At 37.9% G+C, this 14192-nt stretch overlaps 1 protein-coding gene and 1 long non-coding RNA gene across 4 annotated transcripts in view; both read right to left on the reverse strand.

The window, feature by feature from the left end:
- Positions 1 to 14192, reverse strand: part of TSC22D1 (TSC22 domain family member 1) — a 96850-nt gene that overhangs the window by 52956 nt on the left and 29702 nt on the right. The window lies entirely within an intron of this gene.
- On the reverse strand, positions 660 to 10982 carry LOC106902457. Of its 2 annotated transcripts, XR_001414522.1 has the most exons (3): positions 10474 to 10982; positions 3628 to 7858; positions 660 to 2654 (listed from the first exon to the last, which is right to left on the reverse strand). It is a non-coding gene; the product is annotated as an uncharacterized LOC106902457 (long non-coding RNA). The 2 variants fall into 2 exon arrangements; XR_001414521.1 differs by lacking the exon at positions 10474 to 10982 and having other exon boundaries at positions 3628 to 8580.

Raw genomic sequence — 14192 nt, forward strand, 5'->3', positions numbered from 1 at the left:
GTTTAGCTCTGGTCGAAGTAGCAACATTAGCAAGATTTTCCCCCAAATTTCCTGATCTTTACAGAATACTTCCTCACTCTCAAAGCACCCTGTAACAGATAAAGAGTTGCAACATGAACTACGGAGGGTGGATAGAAGGTAGCAAATCTTTCAGGTTAAACAAGATAGCTTTTCTGGGACAGGAAAAAAGGAGCAGTCAACAGCCAGGATTTTATTGACTGGCTATGAAACAATTAGGAGGAGTTGGCATCTGGTCAAGAAGATGTAAAGGATTACATAAAGTGAGTTAGGTAGCTCAAATGCTCAGGTAATCTTAAAGAGAATAGAAAGGGGAAAAATAGGAACGCTACAAGTCTACCTCGTGAATTCTGTTAGCACTGGGGATTAAAAACCTCTAAACTTGTACAGTGCTTTTTCCATACTTCCTGGCATTCTGCAGTCCGTCAGAAGAGTCACTCAATACTCATACAATTATGTTAAGTACAATATAAACAAGAAGAAAATGGTTTTAGACATCTTTATTATTTTAAGAACACAAAGGCAGGAGTTATTGCTCTAAAGATGTACCAAGAACCCAGGATTCCAGCTGCAAAACTCAGAGCACGATAGCAATATGCTAACACAATGCTGACAGACAAGAAGTATCAAAATAGTGACTCTAGAACAGCAACAGGGGGTTTGGTTTGGTGTTTTGTTTTTTTTTTTGGTTTTTTTTTTTTTTTTAATTGTGCCTATGGAGAGGAGGTGGGGAGTAAAGTCATTTTAGCAACTGAGACAATAACATCAGGAACTGTCCTCAGTGCCCCTATTATTTTACTACAAGTATTTTTGCAAGTATTTGATGGTCTTAAATTTACTTTGTACTACAGGACAAAATGACCAAAAACTGTGGCTGAGGCAAGTATACCTATTAAGAAAGGCACAAAAGAAATAAAACCTTAAAAGGACTACAAGTTAGAAAAACAGGTATTTTCAACTAAAAGCACTGCTGGTACAGCTCCCTAGCCACAGGTGTTAGTATTCATTCCTGAGACCAGATCTTCAGCTTATAACTTCTAGATTAGTCCTGTTCAGCACACAATGCATGTCTGTACCTTTAACAACTACTCAATTTTAAGGTAATCACGTACATATACCCATGTATTTAAAAAAATAAGTATTGAACTTGATACATTAAAGTGCTTTCTCTTTAAACTTCAAAGTTCATAAGTGTTACCGTGGTTGCATAGTTTAACACATGCATCCAACTATCAGTTTTCTAAAAATACCAGGTTATAAATTTAGCATTTTACTCAATAACCACAGAAGCAGCAAGACAAAGACCTTTGATATTCACAGCAAAAAAAGGGTATTAAAAAGCCATCCAACAGATAGCCAAATTTCAGTAAGTCCAGTGAAAATGGCTCACTACATAAGTATGTACTTAAACAGCACCATCTGAACAATTATTTTTAGAATGTACTAAGACTGCAATGCATTCCAGCATAGTAAAGAGTCCCAACTGCCATGAAGCAGTAGCCTCAGGGCTACGTTAAAACTGTTCAACAATTTAAATACGCTGGTGAATTTAATGAAAGATCTAGGCATCGGTTAAAAAACAATGTTTTGTGGTAACCGATTTAAGAAATTAATTGGATTCAAGCACAAGCATCTGACTAGTTTACTCCAACTGCCTGAAGCAGAGAACAGGAAAATAAAACTGCTCTTTACCTACTGCCAGAGGGTCCGGTTCACCCTCCTGCCACCCCTTCTCACACTCAGCTTCAGAACAAAGCTTTTACCTTTTCAAATCTGAACGTTAAAAGTAAGTCCTATTCTTCAAAACTGATTTCCTACAGCAAAAAGAACAAGAGTACATGGGCATGCGCGTGTGTTGTTCACTACTGCCAAACATAAGGTTTTTATTTGAGATCTCGCAAGACATTTAATTAAGTTTGACTATAGAATCCCCTTAGGGGGTAAACAATTAAAGCTTTCTGCTTTCTAACAAATAACTTTTCACTCTTAAAGAAAAATCTAAGATTTTTCCACTTTCATAGCTCTCAAATGTACCTTTTCTCAACACAAAACCACAGGAAACCTCAAAAGATGCAGAAACTTCCCATATTGCCATTGCGACATTTTTCCTAATTAAATACCATTTTCACAAGAAGCTTTATTAATATTATTTCTAATCATTTAAACGGACTATAAGTAGAAAAGGCTTTACAAATATAACAGTCTGAACCACAGCAGAACCCTGTTTCACAGATTCACGTGGCATCTCCTATGCAGGGGACAGCAAGATCCAATCACATTATCAGACCTGTAAACTCTTAAATTTGGTTTTACCGACTTGATCTTCAGATAGGAAGATGCCAGGTTTAGCTTTTATAAAAGACATCTTTATGACATTGTGACCAAAGGACCATGGGAGGCCAAACAAATTTCCTAAGGAATGATGCATTTAGAAGTAATTTTCTGCCTAGGCCTCCATTTCTAGGGTGGCTCTGTGTGATGGAAAAAGGAGTCATTTCTTTCCCAATCCCATTTTTGTCAGGAGATCCTGCTTAAGGAAGGCCAAGATCCAAACCCAGTCATCTTCCAGCAACATAAATGGCTCTCAAGATCTTCTGCTGAAGGCTTGTGATGCAGTATAAAGGTTAGAAGGTGTCCTGAAGCAATTTGGAGGGAATGAAGAGGGAGAGAAGAGTCACAAGATGCACCAAAGTAATAATGCATGTAACATAGTTCCAAATGACTTCAACTCAGCACGAAAGAGGAACTGGTAAAATCTCCTTAGAATTTCAAGTAATTCCTTTTGCTAAAAATCAAAAGGAAATTTAGAATAAACTTCCTGGGCCAGCAATGACATAGCTGGAGAAAGAAAGGTCTGAGTGCGGGCTACCGATGTTTGCAAGGAAGAGGCTGTTGCTCTGCACAGCGTGAAGCGAGGAAGGCAGAATTCACCTGAGCTGATTCTACTGATTCCCCTTCTCTGGGCTTGAGGGACTGCCCATCTTGTGGGTTAATAGCACATCCCCTAAAACAGCACATCCCTGTCTATTTCCTTCACATGGACAAAGGGAACAGGACTTAACACACCCAGCAGCCACAGGTTCCTCTGAAGGAAGAAGGTATTTACATGTTTAGAACCGGGGAACTTTTTCAGTGCTGGGAACCAAGTCAGATTTCAAACCCATTTGGCAGTCTCCACCCTACTGCACAATCAAACCTAGCACTGGTGTAAAGAGACAGGGAGGAGATGACAGTTGTGTGGCTATGGGCCATATACAATCACTGGCCATACCATGGCCCCAGCCACCTGTTTTTTGCTCTTGACTTAGCTTCCAGCCTAGAAAAGGGTCAGACAAAGAATGTCACTAGTGCTTCAAAGAACTGAAGTACAAATATGACCCCATGGACAGGAAGCTTACACAGAAGCATAAGGACATACTTTCCAAGTGCCCAGGGTATTTTTTTCTCCTCTCTCTCTCCCCCACATTTTTTCTTTCAACTGCTCACACTCTTTCCCTCTCTCAGCCTAGAGAAGTGGAAGACAACATCAACAAAAAAAGCATAGAGAAACAGCATAAAGTCCATCCTTCACACCTGAGCGGATGGCAGTTTCAAAGGGGCCCTACCTACCTGCAACCCTGTTGTTTGCTTCAAGAACTCTGTTTGCCCAAGGAAAAAGAGACGAGCAAATCCTGGAAGCAGATCCTTCCCCAAAGGAAGTTTCTTTCTGAGTCTGCAACCTGGAGCTTTTGCTTGAGACTCAGTCCTCTGAGCGGATTCTTTCTTCAAACTCTCACATTGGTTCTTTACTTTTGTGGGCAGCTGGAAAAAGAATGAAGCCGTAGGCTGAGGCAGGGACTCCATACTTCCAGGATAGGGAGGCAGAAAGACTGGAGGGGAAGGAAAAGTGCTAGTTGGTAACTTCTTGAATCATGATCTGCATTCCCTCATTTTTCTGCCACACAGAGACATACACATAGTCACTGCAATAGAGGGGGGGATGACAAGAGATGAGTACTAGACATGCAGGTTTTTTTCATGCTCTGATGCCAAAAAAAACCCCAAAGTGTTGAGCTGTGAACTTTCAAGACTTTTAAGACATCTACCAATAGATGAGATCAATCATAAGATGCTTCGTCCAGAAAGTTCTCTCAGTTTGTTACAAGTAGATGTAGGTGGAGGGGGAAAAAAATTAGAAACATTTAAGTGCTCATTTCTTGGAAAAAAAAAATCCAAATCTTTCCTCTCTTCACTTTCTCACAAGTGAATTAAAAATAGCATCTATTGCAATGCAGTGAACGTCTCCCATAATCTCTTTAAGAAGAAACAGTCATACTTACCTGAATGTTTCCCTCACCAATGACTTCCTAACCCCACCTACAACTCACTGTAAAGGCTTGACTTCAATCTCAAGTCTTCTGCTCTATTCACAAAATGAGATCAAATTCTGAGAGCAGTTTAATGCTCTTGTGACAACCTCTGACTTAACCTAGGCACATTATGATTGCTGTGGAAGCAATCTGGATTTCCAGAATATTCCTCTTTTTCCTGAAAACCTAGATATCCTAGGAGTTAATTGTCATTACTTGAACAATAAAAATATAATGCATAAGAGCACTGAAATTTTCTCCTTTGCCAATCGTGCAAGGATAGACTCCTTTGAAATTTTATCAGCCACATGGAGCCAACATGCAACAAAAAAGAACCAGAAGTCATTGGACTTAAAACACAACATATATGCATAGCCACTTGTGTATGCATTTCCTGGTTACTATCCATTGCAATACCTTTTTGCACAACAGCAACAGTGCCTGGTATTTGCATGTAGGGAGCCACTGAGCTGCATGCCTGAGATGAGGCACTATCATTTTACCTGCAGTGCTCTTCATTGCTCTCAAGACACCAGGCAAAGTACAACCCAATAGTTAATCAAGAAGGTATGCTACTCATTATGTTTGATGCAATTTCACTTAATTCATTTTGGGATAATTTTGGTGGTGTTTCTTCCTCCTCTCCTTTAGAGCACACACTTACCTAACCATATAAAGCTGTTTTGTTTATCTCATGTGGCCTGTAATTATAAGCTCTCCCCTCCCCAAAGAAACTTTCCTTCATTGTGCTCCAAATAGTACAAGGAGAAGTTGGAAAAAAAGCTAGGTTTTGTCATTAAAACCAAAGCAATGATGATGTATTTTTTTTTAAAGGCAACTGTAATTTTTGCAGTTAAGGAGTAGCAGACAGCAGGATGTCCTCTTTTTTTTTTTTTTTTTTTCCAAAGAGGTGATGGATAAAGCCATCAAGGACAGAATCTGATATCCTACAGTAGTTAAAACAGAAAAATCAGCACGTTTCTACCACAGAAACTGCTTGGGCATGCAGAAAGAGACTCTGCTTCTTGGTTCCTCTGAGGACACTGAATATGGTGATGGTATCTCAATTTAAGGTAAGAGGTTTTGCTCTAAATAGCAAGACTATTTAATTAAAAAAATAGAAGAAATTTTCTTTTAGTGGAATTTCATGATTTTTTCCAACAACCTGAGACCAAGATGTGTTCCTGTGCCTTCAATTTGACATAACGTCGCTTTTTTGATTATTTCAGATCAGCTTTAGAGAGCCAGGTTCAGTTTTTTCATTCCACATGCGTGTTTTTGTGAAAGAAGATCTTTCTGTTTGGAAAGAATAACTGACCAACACACATAAATGCACTTGGCCAACAGATGTCTCCAGGATGACATTTATACTCTCCTCTTCCAGTAAGATAGAGGATACAAGACAAAAATAAAAGAGAAAAATATAATAAACAGAACACATTCAATGCAAGTTTCTACTGCTGTGTAATTCCTGGCTAAGAAACTGTCATAAAAGGACAGTATAATTGACAGTACCTTTCTTCTTAAGATTCCCTTGTGAAAATAAGGTTCTTTTTTATCAGATAACTTGCAATACCTTGAATCTCAGGAACTTTTCAAGTTGCTAATACTTGTTACCTATAATTCATAACTACAATGCCAGATACAGCATTATAGGCTTGATTTCAGGTGATGTGTTGAAGCCTACAAACACTACTAACACTTCTGAAGTCAATATTCTTTTCCAGCTCAAAGTAACAGAGGGTTATCAGAGCAAATCAACCAAGAGGAAGCAGCCTGACCCAGCTTATAGCAGGTTCCTTTCACACAGGAATCTGCCTGGGGCCTCTGAAGTATCAAGATAAGGCTGCCTTTGAGAAATGCTCTTTCACTGGGGAAAGATCCTATCCACCAGAAAAAGACTCCAGATCACCTTTAATATACTGCACAGTACGAAATCAAAATCGCCTATTGAAGTTTCAGAGATGGAGAAGAGTGGATTGCATGGTCTTATTCTACTGATGTAGCATTTCAGCAGAAGAGACAAAGAAACAATGTAAAATTTAAGTGTGGGGAAAAAAGCATTTATGAGGACATTGTCAATTAGTGATTTCCTCATGGAAAGAGGCTAACAACAAAACAGTTTCTGGAAGATCAAGCTGAAACATGCTGTTAGGAATCATTTGTTTTTAAATCCCTTTCCTTACATCAAGGGCATAATATCTCTCCTTTTCCAAGAAAGGGAAAACCTTTTACTTCTAGTTTTTATCCTTTCATACATCTTTCTTCCCTTGAACAGACTTTTCTTGAACTCCAAAGAATAAACGAGGTTGGTAATCTTTGCATTCTATCACAAATACTAGCCTGATTGATTTCTATATTCAGATATGTATTTCAGGCTGAAACAACTACATCTTCCTGCATTTTGACAGGAGAAATGCTAATAAACACTCCTGTGCTCTTCTAAATATTTAAAAGAATGGAAAAGATGTCTAGAATAAACCATCCAAAGTATGTACATCTCCCCTACAAGAATTTTGGGAGAGGTGGGCTGGTTTTTTTTTGTTGCCTCACATCAATCACCAGACGTGATTCACGCTACTGAGATGGGATGTTAAGCCAACTTAAGGAGTTGAATATACAAAGCTCTTCTCAGTCACTGTACTGTAGAGTTTGCTGATTTACCTCAAGTGCAGGCTGTGATGGGATCTTTCTAGTTGGAGCAGGAAGAAATTACGGCTGTGATGACACAAAAACAACTTAAGTTGATGATCTTCAGATATACATGAAGTCAGGAAAGGCACTGGTAGTTCTGTTCCTGAGCGTACAGAAGAAGGTAAGGAATCCTACAATCAGTGTTCTCATCTTTGGGCAAAGGAAGGAATCTCTGCAATGCCTTTCCATAGTGACCTGACTGTTGATAGATATTCTGGGAGGAAAACTCCCTTTAGTGCTTTCTTCCACCTTCCTTGTCTACATAGCAGGTTTCACTGCTACTCACTAATTCAAGAGCCAGCGAAGAGCGATCCCCAGCTTTCCGCATCAGTGTGCTTCTGCTCCACAGCCAGTAAAGAAAAGTTTAAACAATTGTGAGTAAATTCTACAAAATAGCATCTGCAAAATAAGCAAAAAACTGAGTCTGTGTATTTGGTAAATGGTATAGACTATAAGCAACAATACTTTATTATTATTATTATTATTTTTAATGCTGCAGCTCCAACAACTGCAAGACCCAACTGAAAGAACATGGAAACAAAACACAAACTGCCACATCCGATTCATGTTACCCACGGCTAGATCAACTATTTCTCAACCCTCCAACTGAAATCATAAAGCATCATGCAATTATTTTAGATTTAAAGTGCAACTAGCCATATGGAGTACTCGCAGTTCCTAAAATGAAACTTGTTCTAGGTTAAGAAGTTGTTCCCCTGCTGCCGTTAGTCATACCTCTAGAAATACGTGCAGGCTGCAAACCCGCTGCAGGATCTATGCACCAGGATCCAGTTGAACTGTTATTCAAAATAAACATTGGAAGAACAACAAATTTTAGCAAAGCATCTTTCTCCTGGAAACTAGCACCAACATGACATGCATATTAAAGTATCAACAGGAGTGATGTAAGTCTGATTGTTTAAATTCCAAGCTACTGATACTATGAAAAAAACACTGGTTTCCCAAAACTTCCTGGTTTTGGTTTTTTTGGGTGGGAAGGGGAAGAGGGGAATTGACAGGAGAGAAGGGAAGAAGTCATTAAACGTTACAACAGCTATACCAGATAACGTTATCGAGTGCCAAGATGGAAAAAAGACAGCAAAACAATTGATCAATGTGTTGATTTTGAAAGATTAAGTGTCATGCAACCCATCATTAAAAGCTAAACTTGCAGACAAATAGAATGGCAGGAATCTTGACTTTCTGACTCTCGGAATTTGTTTCAAAGCATTTAGCCTCTCTCCAGAAATGTTTTGTGTTCAACTTCTTTAAAGGCCTACAGAAAACCAGAGAGGGCCACAGAATTGTCTGGATTATCAGACTAACTGTCCGACACCACCTACTTGAGACTGGCACAGGTACCAATCCCTGAAACACCCTTCCTCTTGCCAGTTTAGGACCAGTAAAAAGCTACAGCTTTTCTGAACTTGGTGTGAACTAGCAGTATAAAATTGCATAATTGGTTGATTATAGAAAATACCACCTTGTAAAAATAATTCCAATTCATAGTTGCATCAACTTTGTAAAATTAAATGAGTATTTTTTAAACAATATTATAATTATGTTTTCATCTTTAAAAACTGTTTTGAAATAATATTTTTAAATGTCTTTATTAACATTTTTTTTCTTGTCAACTTTGTATGCCAAGTAGAGTTGAGAGCAAACTTTTTTTTTTTTGGCCTAACTAACCTACATTTTGAATCAGATTAATAGACTTTACTGGCACTAATACACATTTCTGTCATAAAGACAGACCCTCATTCAGCCTTAGGGAAATTCTATGCTTCTGGGCAGAGTGCATGAGCCAGTATTAAAAAAAAATTAAAAAAGGAAATCAGTGTTTTTAAGACATCATACAATGCCAAGTTATTCACTTTTTTCCTCCTTAAGAAAGCCACCAAAGGTTACAGTATTTATGTATACCTTGAATTTATTTGAAGAAATTGCACAAAATCTGTAGTTTCTTAACATTGTCTTCGTATTTTTCTTTTTAGCTCTTAATACATGGCTTGCTTGATTTAATGTGATTCTATTTACATGCAATTAGCTTACATAAATTTCTTACACTTTTTTTTTTTTTAAAAAAGCACCATTGTACTGACTTCTCAATCTTCACATAATTCCTACACTTCTCTGGTCAGGGTCTTTCAGTCAGTCTATCTGCAGAACCTGGAAGCTGAAATACTACACATCAGCAATGTTAAGAGGAATGATTCCAGTACCGCTCAACAGCCACATCAGACTGGATGACCATGATTTTTTTTGTTGTTCTTGTTTTGGATTTTTTGGGCAGGGTGGGGTGAGATTCAAACTGAATTTTCAGGTGAGAAAGCTCAAGGCTTTTCTCTGTAGGTTTTGACTCTTGGTCTTCTCCTTCATTACTTTCTTCTGGTGTGTGGGATTGCTGAAGAACTCAAATACAGCAAAAATACCCTTTTCATGCAATAATTACTCAAATATATACATATTTAATAGATTAATGCAACATGGATGCACTGGAAAATAAAAGCTAAACAAGTGAATTGCTACTTTAAAAGTTGCTTTTTGAGAAGTTCTACTTTGGAAAGTACTCAAAATATGCATTTCAGAATTGAGCACTGATGTACTTCCCATATCTAATACTAATTTCTACATTTTTTCACGTTAAAAGAGCTTCCTGACTCCAGAGCGTCCAAATTTGTCGTGCAATCTGACCAACAGGCTTGAGCCTTCCCTTGTTTTCAGTAGCAATAAGGACTTTACAGCCAAAACCAGCCTGAGTTTTCCAGTGACTGTTACTGCTGAGACACAAACTGATGTCAAATGCTATTGTAAGCTGTGTGAGTTCTCCAGCACTAAGAAGCGTGTGATGTAACTAAGGCTTACTTTTGTCTAACACGAGCTGGTGACAGTGGAGACAGAAACCAATTTAGAGTCGTGACTTGCAAATGAGGTGCAAGCACACCATGATATCTCTGCAATATAAATCTTGAACCTAAGAGTCAGACTGTAAGTTTTAAAAGTCTCATGTGCAGTCAGTCATGTTTTAGATTAGGATTACATTCCTTTTTTTATTTTCACCTAGTAGGTGTTAACAGTACATAGGCATTCTAGATTATATTGTACTGCTACCACTGCACAAAACATGCTGTCTTTAATTAGCTAATTAAGTGATTTCTGAAGATTTGCTGACTTAATTTTCCTTATTGGTCTAATGCCTCGAATTCACCCACATTTTAGTATCAAATTAAAATTGTGTAATTCTCTCAAATACGACTTGGAATCAGACCACCACAAGTTTTATAATAAAAACATTCATAAAGCAGCTGATGTTAAGGCCATTTGAAATGTACCATTTGGCTCTGTGTAATTAAAACTGTTTGCATTGAGTTGCCCCTGTATCTTCTCTTCATGCAAGCACCTTCACACCTACCTGCTGTGATCAGCCAGAACTCCCAGCTTTTGCACTAGACACAATTAACTTTGGCAGTGCCTCTTCACAGGCATATACCAGTGTGCAATGTTTGACTGTCATTCTGTATCTGTTGAAATATTAGCACTTGGTTTAGGTTGTGTGCAAGAAATAAAAACAACAACAGTATCAAGTCATATTAACAAAAGAATACACATGAAAACACATTAAGGATCTAGCCTAGGCTTACTGCTTTCACAAAATCGTTCACAACCGGGAAAAAGACAGACATCGAACAACCACACCAAAATAGAAACTTACCCCACTGACTGATCTGGCTTGGAGAGTGTTTAACCGTACCCTGAATCTCACAGGACCCTCTTTCCATCGCTTGAGTCAAGACTTCATTGACCAAAATAAACACAATCCAGGGCAGATAAAAAAAGAGCTTCCCACACACTCGGGCAAACACGCAAGACACCATAACCCCTCTTGATAAAAAACCCCACCATTTGAATCATTACCGAACACTTCTGTATATGATTAATACATACAATGTGGACAGTTTATTTTGAAGCAAGTCTGACGACACCACACACCAGAGATATTCTTGACATGACTCTCTTCCAGCATGAAATTAGTCGCCTGATCTCCAATTTCTATGCCAAAATGTAAAGGCCAGCGTTCCCTCAAAACAGTTTTTCTATTTAATAAAAAGCTTCTGCCTGAAAGTTGCTAGGATCAGCTCTCCTATAAAAGACCACTAAGGCTCCTTTCCTTCCATCACATTTTCTTTTTAAGGCAAGATTCTAAAATTAGTTTGCAGCAGGACCAAGAGAGATCTGCATTAAAGTTCTCAGGTTTGAGTTGTGTATTACATGCAAACTATTGTATTTTCTACTTAATTGCTTCCTAGCTACCAAAACAAAAAAAAGAGTAAAAAAAATCTCACAAGCATTCCATGCTGCCATTACTTCCATGTGCAAAAATGTTCACATTAGAAAACCACCTTTCACACTCTTAATTTAAGTCAAACTCCATCTTCTAGTTTACTGAAATGTACAAAAAGGAAAGCATAGTGAATGTGACAAAGTTTGACATGGCCAACGTAAAGAAAAATGCAACGCAGATGCCTAATAAAGTAAAAGTCCTTCATTGCTGGCATGTGCTCAAAATTCATTCTCTAGAGGCATTAATCTTGAGTTAAGCATTACATTACATAGAATTCAGCTGAGAATGAGTCTGTATTTTAAGTGTAGTCACTGTTCCAAATAGCTATATCCCCAAGTTTTAAATTATTCTTAATTCATAGTTTAATATCTGCATAACTGAAATCCCCATAAGCATTTTACAAACTAGACCAGAGTTTAGTAGTATGTAACTGTTCCCCCCCCTCCCCCCACCTTTTTGCTGGACAAGCATTATACAATTACTTCATGTATATAATTTTACATGTGGACATCAGGTAATCTTCTCTTATTTCTTAACTATTTTTATTGTAGAATTCAGTCCAGCAGAAAAATTCCTCAAACAGAACTGCCAACTTCATACTTCAAGATGTGACTTACTGTAACAGTCTGCTATTCCTGGCCTTGGCAATCTTTAATGTCCTTTTTTCAAGTCATCAGGGAATTGCCATTTACCAGTTACGATCTTTCCTTCTATTTTATAAAATAAAGCCTGCATATATATTTAAGCAGCCTGCACGACAAAAGAATCATATATGGTACCCAATAAAATGCATTCTAATGGCACTTACATAGGCAAATGCACAGCTTTGTTAGCGAGAAGCTATATGAAGTATTGGGGTGAGCACTAAACGGCACACTGCGATACAGAATTATAACAATTTTTTTTTCACATTAATTGAATGCAGGTTTCAGAAATACAGCACATTCAACCCTATGCTAATCAAAAGTCTGCTTTTCCAGCAATGTATCATTATGTATCAATTATTGATATTATGACTCGACATTTTCATTCATTAAATATTTTCCTCTTGTACATTTAAAATATGTAGACAGAAAAAGGGGTGCAGTAGAAAAATCAAGCGCACTAACAAAATATTGATAGTCTCATTATCAAAATCAAGTAATAATTTTTCGTACTTAACAGCAGTTAACATGCAATGAAACATATTTTCTGAATTCAACAAAACTATACAGAAGATGCTTCCCATGTCCAAAATGGGAGCAGAGAGGACTGCAGGGGGAGGAGGAGGACATGGGGAAGGGTACACTCCCCAAACTCCAGTGGAATCACTTGAACACCTGTGAGCAGTATATACATTGGCAGACCGTTCTTGAAGAGCCAATAATTTAACCATGATAACCTTGGTGGCCTTTAAGGAAATGAATCATTAACTGGACTGTAGAGATTTGTGAGCTCCACCGTACCTACAGCTCTAACTGCAGCAAAATACTACTGAGTATAGAGTAAAAAGGTATGCAAACATACGATTAATCTTTAACTGCAACTTAATAAACAGTTGTAAAATTCATTATTGAGAAAGCTAAGTATTTTAAAAGGGAAGTAAAGAGACCAAATGTAAATCTTAACATCCTTCTCACTGCAGACAACCACTTCATGTCTTCTTTCTCCACCCATTCCCCAGCATGCATTAACAAAACACATATTCCTTCCCTCTTCTTTACCACTTAGATCAAATGGTTATTCTGAGCATATTAATGTAAAAAAAAAAAAAAACAAACGTCTATTTAGCAGCTAGCAACCAGAAGTCAGTATCATCCAACTGCCCTGTTTTACGTCTATCGTAAGGCCAATTTAAACTACTGTAACATGTTCATTTGAAGCATGGAATGTATAGTGTAAACAAAGTTAATCTGAGGTAAAAACATGACACTATGGACAAGGACGTCAGTGATCCATCTCCACATGGCCTAGTCACAAAGTACACAATTCAATGGGAGGAACCAGAGTTACTATGAGGAAGCCAAATTCTCACAAGCTTAATTTCAGAGTACTAGCTAACATCAAACACAAAAAACTACAAGTTATAGGAAAAGAGGGCTCATAGCTATCATAAAATACGGAGATGAGTTTATTGTTATTGGAATTATTCATTTTGTTTAGTAAATTACTAAAATTTACTAGAAGTTTACTTTATACACAGCTTATAATTCCATAGACTTGCAAATTTCTAGTTACTGCAGTTCAATGGTTTGCAATGATAAACCCCTCAGACTCTGCAAGATTAGTGCCCACTACACATAGAACTCTCTCAGTTTTTAGTGGGTCTTCAAAACAAACAAACAAAAAAAACAAAACAAAAGAACATGACAACCCAAGAATTTCTGCTGTGTGTCCCTACAAAACAACCGTTCAAGCCACTATTTAATTCAAATCCAGCTTGACACCCCAAAAAATAGGAGAGTGTCATGAAAGCCATGGAGTAGACCAGCATAGCCCTGTTTCGACCTCTACAAGCACAAGGTAAGGGATGGCAAGAAGCACTCGTGATGTTCCTCATTCTGATGGACAATGACCAGCTATCCAGGTAGCACATCCCAAGCTGAGACAGCAGCAGCCTCAGCAGTTTGGTTGTTTTTTTAGGCAGCCAGCAAACCGAAAGACACAAAGCAAAGAAAGGAAACTACAGTGAGGAAGGCAGAGGAAAGATACGAGAAGAACTGAAATTACTGGGGGGCAAGGGAAGAGCAGGATGGGAATAGGAAAAGGATAACTGCAGTGCCACTGTCAAGAAGACTTCTGGTAGAAAT

Source organism: Calidris pugnax, unplaced genomic scaffold, assembly GCF_001431845.1.
Source record: "Calidris pugnax isolate Ruff unplaced genomic scaffold, ASM143184v1 scaffold20, whole genome shotgun sequence".
NCBI lineage: Eukaryota > Metazoa > Chordata > Aves > Charadriiformes > Scolopacidae > Calidris > Calidris pugnax.